Raw genomic sequence first — 19746 nt, forward strand, 5'->3', positions numbered from 1 at the left:
AATCACAAGCACTGAAATTGAGACTGTGATTAAAACTCTTCCAACAAACAAAAGCCCAGGACCAGCTTGATTCACAGGCGAATTCTATCCAACATTTAGAGAAGAGCTAACATGTATCCTTCTCAAACTCTTCCAAAATATAGCAAAGGGAGTAACATTCCCAAACACATTCTACAAGGACACCATCACCCTGATAACAAAACCAGACAAAGATGTCACAAAGAAAGAAACTACAGACCAACAACACTGATGAAGATAGATGCAAAAATTCTCAACAAAATACTATCAAACAGAATCCAATAGCACATTAAAAGGATCATACACCATGATCAGGTGGGGTTTATCCCAGGAATGCCAGGATTCTTCAGCATATGCAAATCAAACTATGTGATACACCATATTAACAAAATGAAGAATAAAAACCATATGGTCATCTCAATATATGCAGAATAAGGTTTTGACAAAATTCAACACCCAGTTATGATAAAAAAAAAAAATCACCAGAAAGTAGGCATAGAAGGAAATTTCAACAACATAATAAAGGCCATATATGACAAACCCACAGCCACCATCATCCTCAATGGTGAAAAACTGAAACCATTTCCACATTAATCAGGAACGAAACAAGGTTGCCCACTCTCACCACTATTATTCAACATTGTTTTGGAAGTTTTAGCCACAGCAATCAGAGAAGACAAAGAAATAAAAGGAATCCAAATTGGAAAAGAAGAAGTAAAGCTGTCACTGTTGGCTGATGACATGATACTATACATAGAGAATCCTAAAGATGCTACCAGAAAACTACTAGAGCTAATCAATGAATGTGGTAAAGTAGCAGGTCACAAAATTAATGCATAGAAATCTCTTGCATTCCCCTACACTAATGATGAAAAATCTGAAAGTGAAATTAAAGAAACACTCCATTTACCATTGCAACAAAAAGAATAAAATACCTAGGAATAAAGCTACCTAAGAAGACAAAAGTCCTGTATGCAGAAAACTATAAGACACTGACAAAAGAAATTAAACAGGATGCAAACAGATGGAGAGATATACCATGTTCTTGGATTGGAAGAATCAACACTGTGAAAATAACTATACTACCCAAAGCAATCTACAGATTCAATGCAATCCCTGTCAAACCACCACTGTCATTTTTCACAGAACTAGAACAAAAATTTTCACAATTTGTATGGAAACACAAAAGACCCCAAAGAGCCAAAGCAATCTTGAGAAAGAAAAACAGAGCTGGAGGAATCAGACTTCCTGACTTCAGACTATACTACGAAGCTAAAGTAATCAAGACAGTATGGTAGTGGCACAAAAACAGAAATACAGATCAATGGAACAGGATAGAAAGCCCAGAGATAAACTCACACACATATGGTCACCTTATCTTTGATAAAGGAGGCAGGAATATACAGTGAACAAAAGACAGCCTCTTCAATAAGTGCTGCTGGGAAAACTGGACAGGTACATGTAAAAAGTAAAATTAGAACACTCCGTAACACTATACACAAAAATAAACTCCAAATGTATTAAAGACCGAAATATAAGGCCAGACACTATCAAACTCTTAGAGGAGAACATAGGCAGAACACTCTACGATATAAATCACAGCAAGATCCTTTTTGACCCACCTCCTAGAGAAATGGAAATAAAAACAAAAATAAACAAATGGGACCTAATGAAACTTCAAAGCTTTTGCACAGCAAAGGAAACCATAAACAAGACGAAAAGACAACCCTTAGAATGGGAGGAAATATTTGCAAATGAAGCAACTGACAAAGGATTAATTTCCAAAATTTACAAGCAGCTCGTGCAGCTCAACAACAACAACAACAACAAAAAACACAAATAAACAACCCAATACAAAAAAGGGCTGAAGACCTAAATAGCCATTTCTCCAAAGAAGATATACAGATTCCCAAAAAACATATGAAAGAATGCTCAACATTGGGCTTCCCTGGTGGTGCAGTGGTTGGGAGTCCGCCTGCCGATGCAGGGGACACGGGTTCGTGCCCCAGTCTGGGAAGATCCCACATGCCATGGAGCGGCTGGGACTGTGAGCCATGGCCACTGAGCCTGCACGTCCAGAGCCTGTGCTCTGCCATGGAAGAGGCCACAACAGTGAGAGGTCTGCGTACCACAAAAAAAAAGAAAAAAAAAAGAATGCTCAACATCATTCATCATTAGAGAAATGCAATCAAAACTACAATGAGATATCATCTCATAACAGTCAGAATGCCATTATCAAAAAATCTACAGGCAATAAATGCTGGAGAAGGTGTGGAGAAAAGGGAACCCTCTTGCACTGTTGGTGAGAATGTAAGTTCTTAAAACCACTATAGAGAACAGTATGGAGGTTCCTTAAAAAAACGAAAATAGAACTACCATATGACCCAGCAATCCCACTACTGGGCGTATACCCTTAGAAAACCATAATTCAAAATGAGTCATGTACCAAAATGTTCATTGCATCTCTATTTACAATTGCTAGGACATGGAAGCAACCTAAGTGTCCATCAACAAATGAATGGATAAAGAAGATGTGGCACATATATATGATGGAATATTACTCAGCCATAAAAAGAAACAAAATTGATTTATTTGTAGCGAGGTGGATGGACCTAGAGTCTGCCATACAGAGTGAAGTAAGTTAGAAAGAGAGGGAAAAAAAAGTACTGTATGGTAACACATATATATGGAATTGAAAAAAAAGAAAAGGTCATGAAGAACCTAGCAGCAGGATGGGAATAATGACGCAGACCTACTAGAGAATGGACTTGAGGACACGGCGGGGGGAAGGGTAAGCTGGGACAAAGTGAGAGAGCGGCATGGACATATATACACTACCAAATGTAGAATAGATAGCTAATGGGATGCAGCCACGTAGCACAGGGAGATCAACTTTGTGCTTTCTGACCACCTAGAGTGGTGCGATAGTGAGGGTGGGAGGGATGTAGATGCAAGAGGGAAGAGATATGGGGATATATGTATATGTATAGCTGATTTATTTTGTTATAAAGCAGGAACTAACACACCATTGTAAAGCAATTATACTTCAATAAAGATGTTAAAAAAATCAGTATGACTATATAATCCCTAAACAACCCTGTCAACTAATCAGTTAACATAACAGAACACTCCATCCACAACAGCTAAATACCCATTTTAAAATATGCTCACCTGGAACAGTCACTAATGGAAGGTTTTTCTGAGTCATAAAACAAAACTTAGCAAATTGAAAAAATTAAGTTATACAAAGTGTTTTTTTTTCCCAGATTACAACAGATTAAACTATATATCAATAATAGAAAAAATTGTGGAAAATCTCTAATATTTTAAATTAAACAACACATCTCTAATTACCCCATTGTTCAAAAAGGAAATCACAAGAGAAATTATAATATATTTTGAGTTGGATATAAATGAAGACACAAAGGACACAGCATGTGTTTATTCTGTGAAGTCACCATTATTGAAAAGTTATAACATTACAGGAGTATGTTACAAAATACCACAGGTCTCAGTTCATTGATCTAAGCTTCTGCATTAAGAAACTTGAAAAAGAGGAGCAAATTAGACTCAAGGCAAGAATAAGGAAGGAAATAATAAATAGAAGAACAGAAACTTTTGAAATTAAGAACAGAAAACAATAAAGAATATTAATTAACCAAACCCGCCCCTTTGAAAAATAATTAATGAAATTGATAAACGTCTTACCACACTGACCAAGAGAAAAAAAAGAAAGCAGAGATTACAAATATTAAAAATAAAATTGAATCTATCACTACCATAGAGAGAGTAAAAGGAGAATTAAGGAATACTACAAGTAACTCTATACGCATTAATTTGATAATTTTTATAAAAGAAAATTCTCAGAAGACAGAGTGTCATATTTCACAATAAAAATAGATACATGAATACTGTATATTAAAGAAATTGTGTTGATACTTAAATTGTCAACAAAGAAAATTCTTGGATTTGATGGAAAATTCTACCTAATCTTACAAAATATTTAAAGAGGAAATAATACCAATTCTACAAAAACTATGAACACAGATGAGGAGGGGACAATTCTCAACTGTCCTTAATGAGGTCAGAAGTTCTCTGATAACAGAACCACACAAAGGCATTATAGCAAAATAAAAATAGACCAATATTTGTCATGAACACAGATACCTATATCTTAAACAAATTATTAGAATTTCAAAACAAACAATATGACCAAGTGCAGCTTATCTAGGGAATGCAAATTTTTTATTATTTAAATTTAAATCTTTCACTAAATTTGGGAAGATTTTGCCTGATATTCTTTAAATATTTTATTTGACCAATTTTCTCTCTTCTTCTGAGACAATGTTTATAATTATACTTTATATATAAGTATAATGCATGTAACTGACATAATGGAAAATCATACATACTGTCAAAATTTCATACTGCCCTGAGAGGATCCCTGAATACTGGATCAAATTTTTCATTTCTTTTTAAATCTCTTTTTTTCAGGTAGGATAATTTCTGTTAAACTATCTTCATGTTCACTAAGTTTTTCATTACCATTCTGCTATAAAGTATATCCAGTGAATATTTTTACCTCAAATATTATGTGTCAATTCTAATTCTTTAATTTGATTATATCTTATACAATCAATTTATCTGCTGAGATATTCTTTTATTTATTACAATATTCCCAAGCATATTACGTGTAACTTTCGGGTATACTGGGTGAAAATCCTTAGGATCAACAACATCTTGTGGAAAAACACCTTGATCTGGAATTTGTAGCAATAGCAAGCTCCTTCTTGCGCTCTCTCCTAAAAGCACATTCTTTGATTTTTATAAGTTCATGTTCAATGGTAATGAATGATGTATGAAGGGGGTCTCGACAGTGATATGTTATGAACAGGTAGATATATGTGTGCACTATTTTCAAATTTTACACACTTACTGCAGCTTGAGGCATTGATTTCCCTGCTCTTATACAGCTGGCAGCCATCATGAGATCAAGAAAGTTCCCAAGATTTTGCGAACAAATAAGTTTCCTTATTTTTAAAGTTAATCTAGCATCCCTAGGAAGCCATGACTAATAATGGGGCACTGGTAGTGTTAACACAATCTATATCAGCATTTTCAGATAATCCTTCACTATTCTGAGTGAAACTGATGCCTGTCTAGTTCCCTAAAATTAACTTCAACAGAAATACCCTTCCTCCCATTTCTTATTCATAATGTCAGCTACTTTTATAACAGCTGCATTTTGAATATATTCATCTTGTCATAAAAAGCAAATCTACCATCAATTGCTGAATGTAAGGCAGCAAGGAAGTTGGATGGTATTCATAGAGCATATCATGCTTCTTTTGAGATGTCTTTGCCATCAGAAAATAATGTGAATAGTTTGAAAAATTCACTGACAAACCTCTAGTCTGCTACTGAAATGTAGTTTATCTCTGCACTCATATTGATTTTCATAAAGAGAGCTGAAATTTCAAATATACTTAATACTTAGATTTTGTACTTCTATAAAAACTATAAATATGTTACACATTCTGAAAAGGTATTATCATGAATTGTAAGTATGGTTTTGAAAATAATTCAGGAAAATTATATCTTAAATATGCTTTTTCTATGTATAGCATTTTTACAGTGAGAATAATGAATACAAAATTATATGAAATAAAGGTTCATTCTTTAACTCACCTAAAAGGCAGTTTTCAGTCAATCAAAATAATAGACAAAGGGAAAGCTTTTAGAGTTGATGTCTTAGATGTACTTCCCAAGGTATAATTATATAAAAGGTAATCTTTTCTTTATCTTGCTTATTTTATTCAGCAGATTACTGAATAAAAGAAGCTAATATATAAAACTTTAAATAAAAGTTATATATTGGTCAATTTATGGCTATCAATATAAAAGTGCTTCAAAATAACATGTGGTTTATCTGTGGACTATCTTTTCCTATGCACATTCTAAGGAGTGAAGAACTTGTCTCTTATAGGATCCTTTTAACCCATGATACAGCATAATGTTATAAAAATTAAATTTATTATAATAGAATATCTCTTTTTATAAAGTTCAAGATATTAATAGATCTCCCATTCTGGGTTCCAATCATCTATTGTGCATTTATTAAGACACAGAAAAATTGTAAAACAACATAAAATAATTAGATTGGGAAGAAATCAAAATTCTTATTATGTGTCACAAATCAAAACAAATCTCTATGTTTTGGAATTTTTAGAAACATAGGTGTATTATGTCAAATGGGAAATAATTTTATAGGGATTTTAAAGGAAGGGGTAATATCATAAATATTTTGAAGTTTCTATACAAATTGACATATTAGAATATTTGTAACCACAAATGGCTAGTAGTTATCCAAGATAATCATCAAGAAAAATAAGTCCAAAATGTGACTGTGGAATAAACAAGGCTGTTTACTACTGTCAAACATTAAGTCATTACTAAGAGATTAGCTAGATTGGCCCTTAGCCATCTTTGTTCATTGCTGCAACAAACCTCAGGAATCAGGTGATTTTCCTAGTTCTTCTAACAGGAAGTTATTAACTTTATAAGCTTTTCAAGTTTTAGTCTCAATTTTTTGTCTTTTCTGATTCCCAAAGCAGTATAATAAGCATAATTTAAAAGGCACACAATCATTAAACCTTAACCCTTCTGAACTCTGCTTGTCAAGGTGGCATTTACTATCACAAAAGAAATGTTTTAGAGCTATTGCAATCCATTTTAATTTAGACCATAATGAGTAAGGGACACTTCGTTCTAAATATCTCTTTTATTAATACATTTGACTCTATCTTAGCCATCACCACAATAATGTGAGATACCATAAACTCTCCATTCATCTAATGAAATAACAGTCTAGTTGGTCTCCCTCTATCTACATAAATATCTACACACTTTTTGGATCATAAATTCTTTTCTAGAAAGTTATTTCTGAGCAGCATCTTAATATATGCCTTTTGATTCATTATTTTTAAAAGTATACAAAATAAAAATTTTAAATAATGAGATTACCTAAATAGTGGCTTCTTTTTTCTTTCCTTCTAATAAACAGCTTATATACCTTATTTTGTAGACCACTGCTGCAAAGTGGACTCCACTGTTAGCAGAGTATTTTATTTTTAAAATAGTGATGTTGTTTATTTTGTTGAAATATTTTAATGCTATCCTACTTTCTTAGAATAAAAACTTAAGTCTTAAACATGACTATAAAGCCCTGTGTTATTTGATCTGATCCAACCTCTTCAGCATTCTCTTTTATCACTCTCCATCTCTCAGTGTGTTCTACCAGTGGCTTCTACCAGTTTCTTGTCCCTTTCATGTTGTCATCCACCACAGGGTCTTCGTCCATTCTACATTGGGGAATCACATTCTTTTGCAGACTGTAGAATGTATTGAGAAGAAGCTTTAGTGGAGACCAGGAAACTGTTTAGGGGATGTTGTCACAACGCTGCACAGAAATGGTATTGCCTTGAACTGCAGCAGCTGAGGTGAATGCAGACCTGGTAGATTTGGGAAATGTTTAGGATATATAGGTGTCAGAACTAGGTAAGTAGTTGAATATGGGAAGTGAAGTGTGTGCTGATTTAAGAATGATTTTCTAGTTTGGGGCTTAGGGCCTTTTACTTAGGTAGGGAACCTAGACAGATAAACAGATTTGGAGAGGAAAGATCATGATAAATTTTAGACATGCTGATTTTATGATTTTTATGGCAATAATCAGTTGTGTGTGATAGAGGAGATGCTGGTTTAGATATTTGGATTTTTAAAATAATTAATAGATAATTGGAACTAAACAAATAGATGTGATTTTTTCACTTGGATATTTCACATGGCAAAGGACGAAGGGAAAGGACATTGACATTTAACAGATAAGAATACAAAGATCTCACAAGTGAGACTGTGGGAGTGTCTAAGAGATAGAAGAAAAAGTGTGACAATCCTGAAAAGTATGGTGCGTGAAAGCCAAAGGAAGTGTCTTTTACAAAGGTTTGGTGTTAAGGTGATACGTAAATGTTAGTAAGAGGTCAGGTAACTCTAAAATTGGGAACATATGTATTAAATTAAAAGAACTTTGCTGTGACATGACTGGCCAATGGGCAACATTGTAATGACAAAGGCTCCTGTAATCTGGTATGTGTTTGTGAATAATTTTTATCTAAATATAGTTGAATATATGTAATTAAACAGATAAACACTTATCTAGTTGAAAAGGTGAAAAATTAGGAAAAATCCAAATAAATGTAGAAAAATAAGATAAAGCTGGGTCACCTTAGTACACAAAAATTTGTGAATTTTTCTTTTGATAACATGGGCTAGAAATTTGGCACTGAGTTTCTAAAAACAGCAACTAAAAAAACTCCCAAACAAAAAATATGATGAAGTATAATATGTAATGAGTCCATTAGTTAAAAACATAAAAGTGGTCCAAGGGATGTACATAGAAATAAATAATATATACATATATAAATAATATAATTATTTAAATATAGATATATTTATATTTTATATATTTATAGAAAATGTATAATAAAACACATTATTTAATTTATTTTTTCCATAGACTTCCAGAGATGTATGCATTACAGCATAATGAGCCATGGCAAAAATCGTACTCATAATCTTCCTCACTATTAAACATAAACTGAAAAAGCAATTTTATAACAGGCCAGATACCTTAGTGCAGGTTTGCAACATTCTTAGCCTGACTCTTCCTAAAGGTAAAATTCATAATGTATAGTTAAATGAATGTACCTCCTGCATTTTGAGCAATCTTCTTTAACATTTTCTGTCTCTCCTGAGACTTCCATGAGAGATGGGTGGCTGAAATTGCAGATTATATTCTCTGTCAAGAATCTGAAGTGCAGTTATACAAAGTTTCTGATTAAGGGTACAATCATGCAACTTAGTGGTAAATAGAAAGTGGGGAAGAAGCTGGCTTATTCCTGTACAAACTCAGGAGGCTAATCAGTCGTAAATGACTGACCAATATGATTCAGTGTAGAATTGGATCCAAACAACATCTGTGGACAGAGTCATCTTCAGAAATAATTATGGATGATTGAGATTGCAACAATCTATGTCATAAAATTTACCCATACTAATTATAGTCTAGAGGTTTTTTTCACAGCTGATATTCTCAATTGCTCTTCAAGGCTACACAAATCATGCAATTCCTTACTAAAAGTAAGTAGATACATTTCTTAAAAAGTGTTCATCTAAGTAAGCTTAGGATTTAAGCTGTTCTAAAGAGCTATATAATTTAAGTCAATAACTTTTGAAGTAATGTTTGTCAAAAATGTTGATATTATTGTCATCTATTCGGGGTTCTTTAGATAGTTGGCCAATTGACCAATGAAGTCATTCTTGTATGTAACAAAAAAGTTATGTCATAAGCTTGGAGAAAATGTGTTTATTCTTAATGACAGGCTGGAATGCATCCAGCTCATCCAAAATAAATTTTGAGTAATAAAAATAAAAATTAAACACAGAGGGGTTTCCAAACAAATAATCTTTCACACCACTTAACATTGTTATCTGATTTGCCAAAACACTATACCTGTGGACATTGACACTCAGGTGATGCTAAAGCACATGTCTTATAAAAGCACCATTAACCAGCATCGTAAAAATGGCTCATAGACTTTAGGCATAACCAGTTCTATTTATGCAGTTATAATGTGTAAAATTCAATAAAATTTTCAGAAATCTTATATTTTTTCCAACATATGTCTTGGTGAAGGAGAAAGTAACAGAAATACCCATGCTGAAAGCCTGCTGACTCTTCATGGAAAACATAGGCGTCAGCCACTTTAAATTATATTTATTGAACAGCCATATGTTTCAAGCAACTGGAACAGATTCATGACAAGGAATCAATCAGAATCCCATGTAATTTTATTACCATTTTCAGCAAACAGCTCATTTGGACAAGACACTGCATTCATTCATTCATTCATTCATTCATTCTCTAAATAGCTACTGAGTGTCTCCTTGGTTCCAGTGACTCGGCTGGGTGAAAGTCTGGGGATACAGTAGTTAGAAAATGTTTTCTTAGCTCTAATGGAGCTCACAGTCTAATAAATCATTTAAGCTCATGATTTTTGAGTGATTTTTATGTGATTGGCATTGTGTTAAACGTTTTACGTAAATTACTTTATAATTATCTTGGTAAATCTTTGAATGGTTATTATGTCTTATGCATAATTTTCTTGGTTGGCATATGGAGGTGCAGAGAATTTAAGTACAAGTTGTCTAAATTCACATAGCTAGCAAGTGTCAGGGCTGGGATTTAAAGCTGAGAAGTCAAACTCCAGAGCGTTCACATTTTGTCAGCTGCTATCTACATGATTTGAGGGCAAATCAGATAGAGCTTTCAACTCTGAAATATTCTCCTATTTTTCAGAGAAAAAATATTTCTCTGAAATATTCTCCTGTGTGAATATGATGTAACAACATATTCTAGAATTTGAGAAAGATGATTCAAGGTTTTACCTCTGAATCTGACAGTTTTCAGCACTGCAACTTTAAGGATATTGTTAATCTTTGGTGGTTTTAATCCAATTTCCTATTAAAATTAGCATTAATAAAGTAACATATGTGACACTGGGTTCCAAATAAATGACAAATTAATTCTAATTTGATATTTTAAGAGAAACTGGGTTCTAACTAGTGTCTCCTTGAGAAAAAGCCATATTGGAAAGGGGTCTGTGGAGGAGTGGACACTTGGATGAAAAATTAATAATAATAATAACATTAAAAGAGGAAATTGGAAGCTACCTAAGACAAACTTCTAACTTTTTATTTTGCTTTAGGATGGACTTGCAAATGATGGTTAAATAATACAGGCCATTCTGTTGCAGATATCTGCAGAACTCAAATTTTAATTGAAATAGTCTTCAGTCCAGCTTAGGTCTGATCTTTGGATTTTTCTCCTGGGGTATATTTCTATGTTTTTTTGATATTTAGAGTGAATTTCTCATTGGGATTATGTAATATCAGTCTTCTATGAAGTTCAGAGATCTATAACATAGCTTAAAGCATTTTTCACCCTGCAGGACCAAATTAAAGATGAAAGGGGATGAAGGGAGAAATGTTAATTGAAATATAAATATTTAATCTTTATTAATTCTTAAAGCAGGTAAGATGGAGTTTTTAAAAAGGTGAATTGTGTTATATAAAATCTTGGTATTTATGATGAGAATATATTTCCTACAGTTGGTGACTTCTGAAGTTAAAAAAAAGTCTACACTGGAAAATTTGTCAATTATGTTCTGAATCTTAACTGAGATGATCAGTTTGGGATAACTTTTTAACTAGTTTAATGCAGTTAGGATTATCTCATATGGGAAAGCTTCTGCAAGAAAGTATCTTTGAACAATTAACTTTGCAGAAACATACTGAAAATGTTTACTGGAAACAATAAAGCACTAATATACATTCCCAGTACTCTATTCCTTTATCTTCCTCCAATTGCTTATTCTCTTTTTATTACTAAAATTCTATTGAAGACCTGACAATAACTGCAACAAAAACACAAATTCTCACAACACTGAACTATAAAACTGATAATCAACATAATTTGAAAAATTGGAATGGTGCTCTAATAAAAGCACCTGGTTCAAAAAGAGAAAAACAAAACATAGCAAAACAAAACAAATGTGTGTCTCATCTCAGAAGCTGCCCAGAAATCTCCTCTTGAAACTGTCATCATCCTACAAGGATACTGTAAATCACATTTTCCATATGCAGACTCAGAAACCTGGGTTCTGTAGCTCTAGAAAATGGAACAGCGAGCCAGGTGGAGGGTTGGTGCTCCCTCTTCCTCCTGCTGCCATCTTTTTATTAGATACTCAATTCTCAGAAAACAACTCAGCAGGGCACAGGCACCAAGTAGCTGCTGAGTTTAAAGTTTTCCTTTTGACATGTAGCTCTTAGAAATAGTAGGTTTTACTGTAGGCAAGAGGGAACAAGAATCCGTATTATTTTATGTGTAGAAATGTAGATTTCCAGGTAGTATAAATATGTTTAGAGCACACTTTTCAAACTTTTTGAACATTCCATTACTAAAAAGTGACTATACATCTTTCTTACTAGTATATTAATTTCTGAATCTTATAGGTATGACTATTGCAATATATCATTTACATTATGAAGAGTGGGCAATATGTAAGTTCAAGATCTAAATAAAGTTTAAAAAATATCTATTATATTGTCCAATGGCATAATACTCTTCAATACTTTAAGTGAGATAAATTTGATTACATTTAATTTGTAATTTGAAACTATCGATTGGATGCTTTGTGATGCAATGGCTCCTATGTGTGGTTCGAAGTTAATTTCTCTACATGGCTTTATTATCTGTCATAACTGAAAATGATAGTCCATAAAGGGATATACATCTAAATGAAAATAAGACTTCAGTGATACTACTTAATAAATTTATTTATTTTGTATTCTTTTCTACCTATAATGCAAAGTTTTATGTAAAAATGTGTTTGGAAAGCTTCTGTGATGATGCCAAGAAGCTTTTCTTACAAAGCAAGTGAAACATATTGCATTTATGTGCTTTTAAGAACTAAGTTTAAAAACCACAGTAAAATTTCACAGGAAGGACCTTCACTGGATGATTTTGAGTAGATTAGAATCTTTTGCTTGTTAAGTGTGTACATTTGACTTTTCATAGATGATATTGTTGTTTAGTTTGGGTAAAAAACATTTAAATTGAAAAGAATATCAAGCATTTGCAAACTCCCCATAGAATGTGTTTCCTTTATAAAACAGTTACTTTCTCACTTGCAGTAAAAATGTAACTTTCAACTTAAAAGAACAGATGAGATGTGAGATTTTTTTTTGCAATTATATCTTCTAGTAATTAAGAAGTGCTGGAAAAAATAGGCCTGAGTCAAAAGGACACAGAAGCCAACCTTAATGAATTGACTGAGCTGTATGAACCAAAGTTGGAACAATTTTAGCAACAAAATAAATAATGACAATATTGGATTATAATGCATAGAATAAACCAATATCTATGCATTCATACTGATATAAATAAATAATTGAATAAATAATTTTTAAAAAGAGAGACAAGGGACAGGTCTTCCTTACAGAAGAATTTTAATTAATAATACAAAAAGAATGAAGGAAATTCGAAATCATCATTATGGATACAACATGATGATAATTGGTGCAAGAAAGATCCTCTGATGAATGCCAAAATCAGTAGGCAAAAACAGGAGGGTAAAATGTACATCTGCAGTCTCCAAGTAAATAATTAAAGTGATATTTATTATTTATAAAGAGAAAAATTGTAACATTACAGTGGAGAAACATGGTAGATACCACCTTAACTACGTGGTCAAAATACACATCAGCAGTAAAAAGACACATCAGTAGTATGTGCCCCTGATATACTGCACTGAGGACATAACTTCTGTTGTATTCTTGATAAAAATTCATATCATTCTGATCACAAGGCAGCATAAGGCTAGCCCAAACTGACTACTATTTATTAAAAGCATCAAGATCACGAAGAGCAGGGAAAAACTGAATAACTGTCATGGATTGGAGGAGACTAAGGAGACATGAAAACTAAATACAATGTGAGATCCTGGATTGGATGCTGGAACAAAAAATGGTGAAATGGGAAAATTAGTGAAATTCAAATAAGTCCTATACTTTAGTTAATACTATTGTACCAGTGTTTATTTCACTGTTTTTATAATTATATTATGGTTATGTAAAATGTTAACAGTAGGTGAAGCTTGGTGAAGGGTACACATAAACTCTCTGTACTATGTTTTCAACTTTTATGTGAGTCCAAAATGATTTCCAAATGAATATTAAAAAATATCCTTCTAGAATATAGCTAGATTCTTTCAACACAGAAAATAACAACAAATTTGGAACATGAGTCTTTATTGAAAAAAAAAAACAGTACAATTCACTTTACCAGTGCTTTATGGACTTTGCCATGAGACTGGTGAACTTTGCGTTATACAAAAGATTTTCATACTACTCTCACCTCATTTCATGGTACTATAGAGATTATCATATTTAGAAAGTTTTATTTTTATAAGCATAACTATTTTCTGTGATAACCTCTAATACTTTGTACCTTTCTGATTTCATCTGTATTCCTGTAACATGGCTTGACTACTAATACATTTCACATACATTGCAGTCTCTGTATTGTTAGCCCAGGTTATTTCTGTTAGTTTCTCCAATGCACCTTGTTTACACCCAGTTTTTATCATAATATTTTTTATCATTAATGAAGCAATTTACTGTTGAGAATATATTTACACTGTTAATCTTCTCTTTAGTGTTTACAAAATGTAGTTCTTTATGAAGTTTATTATTGATATTTATGAACTGAATACCTTAAGCAGAGCTATGTTAAAAGCCTCTGTATTTCCATTCAACTATTGAGAAAATCTTACACAATTTGTAGTTACACTTGTTTATTCTAGTCTTTAGCTGTTTTTTCTATGATTCTTTTAACAATATTTGCCAAAAAATAATGCACCATCATTTTTCACCATATTGTTTTCTGTGTATTATTTCAGGCACGATCACAATGACAAAAAGATCAAGGGTTTACCCAAATACATAAGCATTTTTGTCTTTTGCTATTATGTAAGAAATTGTAGGAGAAGCTTTGTCATGTTTTATCCAGTTGAGTATCATATGACTTAGGAAGTGTTGACTTAATTGCAGAGCTTAGTATCTGTGAGCTGGTTGGGTGGTTGATAGATCCCAACTACACCAACTGCTTCACATAGCCATTAACATCTATCTCCAGCCGTGATATATGCTCAGGACTCAGAGGTTTGATCATCTTCTTTTCAGAATAATTATGTTGTCATTGTTGTTTCCTAGTAATAAGGCTGAGGTAGAACTCATATTGGGAGTAGAAGTGTCACCTTCGTCCTTTTCCCCTCAGTCTCTCCTACTTGTAGGATTAATACTCTCTTCACTCAATATTTTCTTTGATACTTATCTGGCAGGGAAGATACCATCATCAGGAAGGTAGTATTTTCTTGGTGAGGGTCCTTGACTCCAGAAGTACTGACCTCTGCAATTTTCCCAAAAGTGGGAAACTCAACTGCGTTACTTGTGGTAGTGGGGGGCTGTGTTTAAACTTTCACCTGGGGTGGGGGGAAGGTTTCTTTGAAGGAAAGTTTGAAATCCACCTCTCAATTTTGTGAGGTTTGGTCTTAAAAAAATAATAAACTTACACAATCTGTAAATTCTTTTGGCCAGGCATACATTCCTCTATGAGTCTCATTATTAAACCCTTTGGTGGCGAGAAACTTCCATTCAGAACACCTTTGTCTTTGCACTCCTTGCCTGATTGGAGAGCTTCCAATGCTCAGAAAAAGTGTGAGCAGCAGGGTCAATATCCCACATCAAATATTAAGATCTTCATTTTTCCAACTTTTTAAACATAAAGTAAATATAAAATTTAATATTGTCTTTAGAAACTTCAGTGTATTATCTTGCATACCTTCTCTACTGGGTACACACATTCTATTTATAGAAAAATGATTTAGAGTGTGAGTAGTCCAAGTAGGCAGGGTAGTCTATGATGCTACATATTTGGCAGTAGAAAGAGGATATTTAAATACGTGTAGAAGAAATTAGCTTACAATAGGCTGGAGATCTAGACTTATTAAATAGAACTTCAACAGTATTTGTGAGGATTGATAAACATAGAGCCCTCTTAGAGGGCTTACTATGTGGCAGGCACTCTTCTACACACATTATATGTATTAATTCACTTAAGCCTCTTATTTAAGGTATATATAATTCATTTAACTCTCCATACAACTAAGGTGTGGAGGGATACTATAGATCAGGGTACCATCTCTGGACAAGGTATTGAGAATATAACTTGAATCTGTGACCTGTGTTCAGAGCTGTTGCTGGTAACATTATATTTGGCTGCCTCTGGAACATTTTTATTACTCTGATAGAAAGCAATCAGAGTAAACTAGACTAAATTTGAACAGATGTTTCCCTATTTGAGGAAGTGAAAAAAAAAGATAACTGAAGAAAATATCCTAAAAGACAACAACAAAAAAAAGTTAATGGTGAGTATTTCTGGAAGAGAAGTCAATGATTGGGGAATGGAAGGAGTGAGAATTTATTTCTTACCTTCCATACAGTTTGATATGTCTAACTGAATGTCTACATTTCTTTAATTTTGAGAAAATAAATTTGAGAGAAACAAATAAAATTAGCCTCTAACAAAACATTTACTATAAATCTCTTCTTATTTAACAGTTTTTGAAGTGTTAAGTAGAAAAATAAGACATTCAAAAAACAAAAGTAACAATATTTAAGAAAATATTTCTTATTTGTTGTTTATATAATTGCTTATCTTAAACCACTAAAACAGACATGAAAAATTAGAAATGATAATTCACTGGCATAACTAATTAAAAATATTTTTTTTCTAAATAGTTATCTTTCCTATATGTCAGTGATAATCAGTTATGAAATATGAAGGAAAATTCTCATTCACAATAACCAAGAAAATAGAGGGGGAACAATTATGAATACATTCAGCTGGAAATTTGTAGAAATATTTGACAAACAGAAGAAAACTTGACTCAATTAGGGCCATAAAACAAAGCTGAAAATATGGAGAAACAGACATGCAAAGTTTTTCTGTTTGTTTTTCTTCCAGTTTTATAGAGATATAATTGAGATACAGAACTATATCTGTACACCTCAAGCACTTGTAAGCTTAAGGTGCACAGCATAATGATTTGACTTAGCTACTTCATGGTATAATTACCACAGTAAGTTTAAGGAACAAAGCTTCTGACATTATTGAAATCAGTCTATACATTTAGCACAATCCATTTTGTATTTATCTTCTTGCTGTTTTTGTTTTCTACTCTTCCATTGTTTCCTATTGTGTGCTTTTTATGTTTACTAACAGAATGAGTACATACTCAATTGTTTCTTGTTGGTAAAGCTTTATCATTTTTACAGCAAGAACAATTGACAGACAGATGGTTTAGAAAGATATTCATTTCATTGAATTATATTTTTCAAGACAACTAAGATGTAGGATTATACTTGATTATATAATACATAATGATACATTGTGCTATTCCAAGTTGTTAAGAGACATTTTTTTTTGGAAAAAAATAGTGATTTGACAAACTAGCTAAAGAGTCCTTGATATTTTATAAATAAGACAATTTAGAAAATGACGCCCACATGAATTTAAAAAAAAAAAACACACAAAAATTGCCACTATCACTTGAAATCTGCTGCTTATTTTATAAATGGATATTAGAAATACACATGCTGTCACTTATAGTTTACAAATGCATCAAGCTGAATTGATCGGATACAGCCCAAAATAGGAGTAGGCAGTATGTAGAACACTTGAGTAGGTACAAAACTATGTCTAAAAGGGATAAGATTCAAGTAAATTGGCAACTGTATAAAGTGCAGTTTATAACTGAGTACAAGCTGTGTTTAGACAAGTATCAAAAGAGACCATGACCATAGAACCCTCAAATTATACTCGGGTTGATTCCAGGCACAATTACTCTACTGTATCTGCCAAATAATTCTCTGCTATGTAAGCATTCTTTCAGGATAAAGTGCTTAATAACTACTCCTGGTTGTTAAGTGGCTTATGCTTTATTGTTCTGGGACCAGTAATTAATTCAAAATATCTTCACCTTTCTTCTCTTAAAGGTCTTTGCTCCTCAAGGAGCAGTGCTCATCTTAGAAGCTTACTCAGATAAGAACAATATTTCAACTGTGACCAGGACAATTATGTTCCCAAACACATTCCTCTTCCTTTATTTATCCTTCACTGCTATGCAGAACCTTCAGGATGGCAGTGGGATGAAACCCCGAGAATATCTTGATTTTGCAAAATGGTAGACTATTCATGTTGCAGAGGGAGTTTGAGGATATAGTTTAAATCCCTCATTTTAAATTAAAAGTCCCTGTAGCATTTATATGATACACCTTAGGTGATGTAGGTGATCAGTAACAGATTTCCTGTACTGATTGAGTCACTAGATTTTGATTAACACTACTAGCCCTTTTCCCAGCAAACAAATTCCCTTTTGACTCCATTGTTACATTTACCATTCTATTACTTTCTTTTCTCCTTCCCCATGTTATGTCACACAGTGTTCCTTAGAACAGCAATTCTTATAGTGTGGTGCCATTTCAGGAAGCCTATGAGGTCAAAGCTACTTTGTCAATAATAGTAAGATATCTATTTCACTCCTTCATTTATGGGTATACAGGGAGTTATCCAGAAGCTGCATAGTGTGATATATTGAAACACAGTGAATGCAGAAGCAGATATGAGAATCCAGAGAATCCAGAAACCTCACATCAAAGAAATTTATAGAAATGCAAAGCAATGTCACTCTTTTCAAAATTATTGTTTTGTAAAATATTGACATTTTCACTAAAATATGTTCTTTTTTAGCATATAATGATTATAGTGTTATTTTTAAATGAGTCTCTAAGTAGGTATTTTTTAAACATCTGCTTTAATGCTTAATGTGGTAAGTATAAATATATATAAATATATATATATATATATATATATATATATATAAACAAAAGCTCCTTGGAGTCCTCAATACATTTAAGAATATTAAAGAGCCATCAGATTAAGAATTTGAGAATAATTGCCTTAGGTGGTTATTTCCCCTTACCCTAAGGATGAGGGGAAAACACAGGGAAATGTGTCCTAATCATAGAAGAAATATAGTAGCTAATTTAAAAGAATTTATTGGGCTTCCCTGGTGGCTCAGTTGTTGACAGTCCGCCTGCTGATGCAGGGGACATGGGTTCGTGCCCCGGTCTGGGAAGATCCCACATGCCGCAGAGCGGCTGGACCTGTGAGCCTTGGCCACTGAGCCTGTGCGTCCGGAGCCTGTTCTCTGCAACGGGAGAGGCCACAACAGCGAGAGGCCCGCGTACCACAAAAAAAAAAAAAAAAAAAGAATTTATTAATAAACCTTCTGATATCTATCTCACCCACTCCAGTTAAGATCTGTGAAGAGAGTCACCTTGTATTATTTTTCACTACTATATCCCCAGCAGTGCACAGTATTTGTTACTTTGGGCAAGTTGTTTCATATATATATTCCTCTGTAAACCAGGAATAACCATATTAACTTCAAATATTTTAATAGTTATTAAATAAAATAATGAATGTAAAATAAAGCTTCTCATATAAACCTTAGAGATAATAAATGTTCAAAATGAAACTGGATGATGGGGTAGTGGTCAGACAGAATAGTAATAGTGAGGGTAATAATGGAGATACAGTAGTAGTAGTACTATCATTATTGTTGTTATTGTTTTTATTTTTTAATTGAGGAGTAATTTACATAACTTAAAGTGCACACATCTTAGATGTTCACCTCAAAGATGTAAATACCTTTTACATATGTATTTACCCATTTTATCATCACCCAGGTTAAGATATATTTTGTTGTTTTTTTTGTGTGTGTTTTTATTGCAAAGTGTTGCAGCAGTATCAAAATACTCGTATGATGAAAGAAATCACAGTGCTTAATTTAGTCAATAATTATAAAGAAAATAGCAAAATACATAATATGTAGCAATACTGAATAAGTATTAATTAGGTATTATCTGTGAAACTAACTTATTCAATTCCACAAGATCTTGATTCAAAAGTTAGTTTTATATTAAAAG

The 19746-nt window shown here is 32.8% G+C and overlaps 1 non-coding gene across 1 annotated transcript; it reads left to right on the forward strand.

Annotated features, from left to right (window-relative positions):
* The first annotated feature begins 15020 nt into the window (after positions 1-15020).
* On the forward strand, positions 15021-15179 carry LOC115864220 (U1 spliceosomal RNA). The gene has a single exon (XR_004043855.1). It is a non-coding gene; the product is annotated as a U1 spliceosomal RNA (small nuclear RNA).
* Positions 15180-19746: the final 4567 nt, after the last annotated feature.

Source organism: Globicephala melas, chromosome 12 (genome assembly GCF_963455315.2).
Source record: "Globicephala melas chromosome 12, mGloMel1.2, whole genome shotgun sequence".
In the NCBI taxonomy this organism is placed as follows: Eukaryota; Metazoa; Chordata; class Mammalia; order Artiodactyla; family Delphinidae; genus Globicephala; species Globicephala melas.